The sequence below is a fragment of the Vanacampus margaritifer genome, unplaced genomic scaffold, assembly GCF_051991255.1.
Source record: "Vanacampus margaritifer isolate UIUO_Vmar unplaced genomic scaffold, RoL_Vmar_1.0 HiC_scaffold_27, whole genome shotgun sequence".
In the NCBI taxonomy this organism is placed as follows: domain Eukaryota; kingdom Metazoa; phylum Chordata; class Actinopteri; order Syngnathiformes; family Syngnathidae; genus Vanacampus; species Vanacampus margaritifer.
The window spans coordinates 1,266,478-1,273,198 of record NW_027520737.1 but is presented as its reverse complement, the minus strand read 5'-3'; positions in this window follow the sequence as shown (position 1 = coordinate 1,273,198).

Below are 6,721 nucleotides of genomic sequence, written 5' to 3'. Positions count from 1 at the left end.
TTTAGGTGTGAGAGCCAAAATGAACTTTTTATTGCTTTAAACGCGTTTTCAGCCCCTGATTGTACACTTAAGGTGAAAATGTCAAAATCTTCAAAATGAGCATAAGCACAATGAAATTAATGCTGGAATCATCTTCAGGATGCTAGAATACACTAAATACAGCAAAAATTTTGAGTCTACAACGTTTAGTTTAGGTGTGAGAGCCAAAATGAACTTTTTATTGCTTTAAACGCGTTTTCAGCCCCTGATTGTACACTTAAGGTGAAAATGTCAAAATCTTCAAAAATGAGCATAAGCACAATGAAATTAATGCTGGAATCATCTTCAGGATGCTAGAATACACTAAATACAGCAAACATTTTGAGTCTACAACGTTTAGTTTAGGTGTGAGAGCCAAAATGAACTTTTTATTGCTTTAAACGCGTTTTCAGCCCCTGATTGTACACTTAAGGTGAAAATGTCAAAATCTTCAAAATGAGCATAAGCACAATGAAACTAATGCTGGAATCATCTTCAGGATGCTAGAATACACTAAATACAGCAAAAATTTTGAGTCTACAACGTTTAGTTTAGGTGTGAGAGCCAAAATGAACTTTTTATTGCTTTAAACGCGTTTTCAGCCTGATTGTGCACTTTAGGTGAAAATGTCAAAATCTTAAAAATGAGCATAAGCACAATGAAATTAATGCTGGAATCATCTTCAGGATGCTAGAATACACTAAATACAGCAAAAATTTTGAGTCTACAAGGTTTAGTTTAGGTGTGAGAGCCAAAATGAACTTTTTATTGCTTTAAACGCGTTTTCAGCCCCTGATTGTACACTTAAGGTGAAAATGTCAAAATCTTCAAAATGAGCATAAGCACAATGAAATTAATGCTGGAATCATCTTCAGGATGCTAGAATACACTAAATACAGCAAAAATGTTGAGTCTACAACGTTTTGTTTAGGTGTGAGAGCCAAAATGAACTTTTTATGGCTTTAAATGCGTTTTCAGCCTGATTGTGCACTTTAGGTGAAAATGTCAAAATCTTCAAAATGAGCATAAGCACAATGAAATTAATGCTGGAATCATCTTCAGGATGCTAGAATACACTAAATACAGCAAAAATTTTGAGTCTACAACGTTTAGTTTAGGTGTGAGAGCCAAAATGAACTTTTTATTGCTTTAAACGCGTTTTCAGCCTGATTGTGCACTTTAGGTGAAAATGTCAAAATCTTAAAAATGAGCATAAGCACAATGAAATTAATGCTGGAATCATCTTCAGGATGCTAGAATACACTAAATACAGCAACAATTTTGAGTCTACAACGTTTAGTTTAGGTGTGAGAGCCAAAATGAACTTTTTATTGCTTTAAACGCGTTTTCAGCCCCTGATTGTACACTTAAGGTGAAAATGTCAAAATCTTAAAAATGAGCATAAGCACAATGAAATTAATGCTGGAATCATCTTCAGGATGCTAGAATACACTAAATACAGCAAAAATGTTGAGTCTACAACGTTTTGTTTAGGTGTGAGAGCCAAAATGAACTTTTTATGGCTTTAAATGCGTTTTCAGCCTGATTGTGCACTTTAGGTGAAAATGTCAAAATCTTCAAAATGAGCATAAGCACAATGAAATTAATGCTGGAATCATCTTCAGGATGCTAGAATACACTAAATACAGCAAAAATTTTGAGTCTACAACGTTTAGTTTAGGTGTGAGAGCCAAAATGAACTTTTTATTGCTTTAAACGCGTTTTCAGCCTGATTGTGCACTTTAGGTGAAAATGTCAAAATCTTAAAAATGAGCATAAGCACAATGAAATTAATGCTGGAATCATCTTCAGGATGCTAGAATACACTAAATACAGCAAAAATTTTGAGTCTACAACGTTTAGTTTAGGTGTGAGAGCCAAAATGAACTTTTTATTGCTTTAAACGCGTTTTCAGCCCCTGATTGTACACTTAAGGTGAAAATGTCAAAATCTTCAAAATGAGCATAAGCACAATGAAATTAATGCTGGAATCATCTTCAGGATGCTAGAATACACTAAATACAGCAAAAATGTTGAGTCTACAACGTTTTGTTTAGGTGTGAGAGCCAAAATGAACTTTTTATGGCTTTAAATGCGTTTTCAGCCTGATTGTGCACTTTAGGTGAAAATGTCAAAATCTTCAAAATGAGCATAAGCACAATGAAATTAATGCTGGAATCATCTTCAGGATGCTAGAATACACTAAATACAGCAAAAATTTTGAGTCTACAACGTTTAGTTTAGGTGTGAGAGCCAAAATGAACTTTTTATTGCTTTAAACGCGTTTTCAGCCTGATTGTGCACTTTAGGTGAAAATGTCAAAATCTTAAAAATGAGCATAAGCACAATGAAATTAATGCTGGAATCATCTTCAGGATGCTAGAATACACTAAATACAGCAAAAATTTTGAGTCTACAACGTTTAGTTTAGGTGTGAGAGCCAAAATGAACTTTTTATTGCTTTAAACGCGTTTTCAGCCCCTGATTGTACACTTAAGGTGAAAATGTCAAAATCTTCAAAATGAGCATAAGCACAATGAAATTAATGCTGGAATCATCTTCAGGATGCTAGAATACACTAAATACAGCAAAAATTTTGAGTCTACAACGTTTAGTTTAGGTGTGAGAGCCAAAATGAACTTTTTATTGCTTTAAACGCGTTTTCAGCCTGATTGTGCACTTTAGGTGAAAATGTCAAAATCTTAAAAATGAGCATAAGCACAATGAAATTAATGCTGGAATCATCTTCAGGATGATAGAATACACTAAATACAGCAAAAATTTTGAGTCTACAACGTTTAGTTTAGGTGTGAGAGCCAAAATGAACTTTTTATTGCTTTAAACGCGTTTTCAGCCCCTGATTGTACACTTAAGGTGAAAATGTCAAAATCTTCAAAATGAGCATAAGCACAATGAAATTAATGCTGGAATCATCTTCAGGATGCTAGAATACACTAAATACAGCAAAAATGTTGAGTCTACAACGTTTTGTTTAGGTGTGAGAGCCAAAATGAACTTTTTATTGCTTTAAACGCGTTTTCAGCCTGATTGTGCACTTTAGGTGAAAATGTCAAAATCTTAAAAATGAGCATAAGCACAATGAAATTAATGCTGGAATCATCTTCAGGATGCTAGAATACACTAAATACAGCAAAAATTTTGAGTCTACAATGTTTAGTTTAGGTGTGAGAGCCAAAATGAACTTTTTATTGCTTTAAACGCGTTTTCAGCCCCTGATTGTACACTTAAGGTGAAAATGTCAAAATCTTCAAAATGAGCATAAGCACAATGAAATTAATGCTGGAATCATCTTCAGGATGCTAGAATACACTAAATACAGCAAAAATGTTGAGTCTACAACGTTTTGTTTAGGTGTGAGAGCCAAAATGAACTTTTTATGGCTTTAAATGCGTTTTCAGCCTGATTGTGCACTTTAGGTGAAAATGTCAAAATCTTCAAAATGAGCATAAGCACAATGAAATTAATGCTGGAATCATCTTCAGGATGCTAGAATACACTAAATACAGCAAAAATTTTGAGTCTACAACGTTTAGTTTAGGTGTGAGAGCCAAAATGAACTTTTTATTGCTTTAAACGCGTTTTCAGCCTGATTGTGCACTTTAGGTGAAAATGTCAAAATCTTCAAAATGAGCATAAGCACAATGAAATTAATGCTGGAATCATCTTCAGGATGCTAGAATACACTAAATACAGCAAAAATGTTGAGTCTACAACGTTTTGTTTAGGTGTGAGAGCCAAAATGAACTTTTTATGGCTTTAAATGCGTTTTCAGCCTGATTGTGCACTTTAGGTGAAAATGTCAAAATCTTCAAAATGAGCATAAGCACAATGAAATTATTGCTGGAATCATCTTCAGGATGCTAGAATACACTAAATACAGCAAAAATTTTGAGTCTACAAGGTTTAGTTTAGGTGTGAGAGCCAAAATGAACTTTTTATTGCTTTAAACGCGTTTTCAGCCCCTGATTGTACACTTAAGGTGAAAATGTCAAAATCTTCAAAATGAGCATAAGCACAATGAAATTAATGCTGGAATCATCTTCAGGATGCTAGAATACACTAAATACAGCAAAAATGTTGAGTCTACAACGTTTTGTTTAGGTGTGAGAGCCAAAATGAACTTTTTATGGCTTTAAATGCGTTTTCAGCCTGATTGTGCACTTAAGGTGAAAATGTCAAAATCTTCAAAATGAGCATAAGCACAATGAAATTAATGCTGGAATCATCTTCAGGATGCTAGAATACACTAAATACAGCAAAAATTTTGAGTCTACAACGTTTAGTTTAGGTGTGAGAGCCAAAATGAACTTTTTATTGCTTTAAACGCGTTTTCAGCCTGATTGTGCACTTTAGGTGAAAATGTCAAAATCTTAAAAATGAGCATAAGCACAATGAAATTAATGCTGGAATCATCTTCAGGATGCTAGAATACACTAAATACAGCAAAAATTTTGAGTCTACAAGGTTTAGTTTAGTTGTGAGAGCCAAAATGAACTTTTTATTGCTTTAAACGCGTTTTCAGCCCCTGATTGTACACTTAAGGTGAAAATGTCAAAATCTTCAAAATGAGCATAAGCACAATGAAATTAATGCTGGAATCATCTTCAGGATGCTAGAATACACTAAATACAGCAAAAATGTTGAGTCTACAACGTTTTGTTTAGGTGTGAGAGCCAAAATGAACTTTTTATGGCTTTAAATGCGTTTTCAGCCTGATTGTGCACTTTAGGTGAAAATGTCAAAATCTTCAAAATGAGCATAAGCACAATGAAATTAATGCTGGAATCATCTTCAGGATGCTAGAATACACTAAATACAGCAAAAATTTTGAGTCTACAACGTTTAGTTTAGGTGTGAGAGCCAAAATGAACTTTTTATTGCTTTAAACGCGTTTTCAGCCTGATTGTGCACTTTAGGTGAAAATGTCAAAATCTTAAAAATGAGCATAAGCACAATGAAATTAATGCTGGAATCATCTTCAGGATGCTAGAATACACTAAAAACAGCAAAAATTTTGAGTCTACAACGTTTAGTTTAGGTGTGAGAGCCAAAATGAACTTTTTATTGCTTTAAACGCGTTTTCAGCCCCTGATTGTACACTTAAGGTGAAAATGTCAAAATCTTCAAAATGAGCATAAACACAATGAAATTAATGCTGGAATCATCTTCAGGATGCTAGAATACACTAAATACAGCAAAAATTTTGAGTCTCCAACGTTTAGTTTAGGTGTGAGAGCCAAAATGAACTTTTTATTGCTTTAAACGCGTTTTCAGCCCCTGATTGTACACTTAAGGTGAAAATGTCAAAATCTTCAAAATGAGCATAAGCACAATGAAATTATTGCTGGAATCATCTTCAGGATGCTAGAATACACTAAATACAGCAAAAATTTTGAGTCTACAAGGTTTAGTTTAGGTGTGAGAGCCAAAATGAACTTTTTATTGCTTTAAACGCGTTTTCAGCCCCTGATTGTACACTTAAGGTGAAAATGTCAAAATCTTCAAAATGAGCATAAGCACAATGAAATTAATGCTGGAATCATCTTCAGGATGCTAGAATACACTAAATACAGCAAAAATGTTGAGTCTACAACGTTTTGTTTAGGTGTGAGAGCCAAAATGAACTTTTTATGGCTTTAAATGCGTTTTCAGCCTAATTGTGCACTTTAGGTGAAAATGTCAAAATCTTTAAAATGAGCATAAGCACAATGAAATTAATGCTGGAATCATCTTCAGGATGCTAGAATACACTAAATACAGCAAAAATTTTGAGTCTACAACGTTTAGTTTAGGTGTGAGAGCCAAAATGAACTTTTTATTGCTTTAAACGCGTTTTCAGCCTGATTGTGCACTTTAGGTGAAAATGTCAAAATCTTAAAAATGAGCATAAGCACAATGAAATTAATGCTGGAATCATCTTCAGGATGCTAGAATACACTAAATACAGCAAAAATTTTGAGTCTACAACGTTTAGTTTAGGTGTGAGAGCCAAAATGAACTTTTTATTGCTTTAAACGCGTTTTCAGCCCCTGATTGTACACTTAAGGTGAAAATGTCAAAATCTTAAAAATGAGCATAAGCACAATGAAATTAATGCTGGAATCATCTTCAGGATGCTAGAATACACTAAATACAGCAAAAATGTTGAGTCTACAACGTTTTGTTTAGGTGTGAGAGCCAAAATGAACTTTTTATGGCTTTAAATGCGTTTTCAGACTGATTGTGCACTTTAGGTGAAAATGTCAAAATCTTCAAAATGAGCATAAGCACAATGAAATTAATGCTGGAATCATCTTCAGGATGCTAGAATACACTAAATACAGCAAAAATTTTGAGTCTACAACGTTTAGTTTAGGTGTGAGAGCCAAAATGAACTTTTGATTGCTTTAAACGCGTTTTCAGCCTGATTGTGCACTTTAGGTGAAAATGTCAAAATCTTAAAAATGAGCATAAGCACAATAAAATTAATGCTGGAATCATCTTCAGGATGCTAGAATACACTAAATACAGCAAAAATTTTGAGTCTACAACGTTTAGTTTAGGTGTGAGAGCCAAAATGAACTTTTTATTGCTTTAAACGCGTTTTCAGCCTGATTGTGCACTTGAGGTGAAAATGTCAAAATCTTAAAAATGAGCATAAGCACAATGAAATTAATGCTGGAATCATCTTCAGGATGCTAGA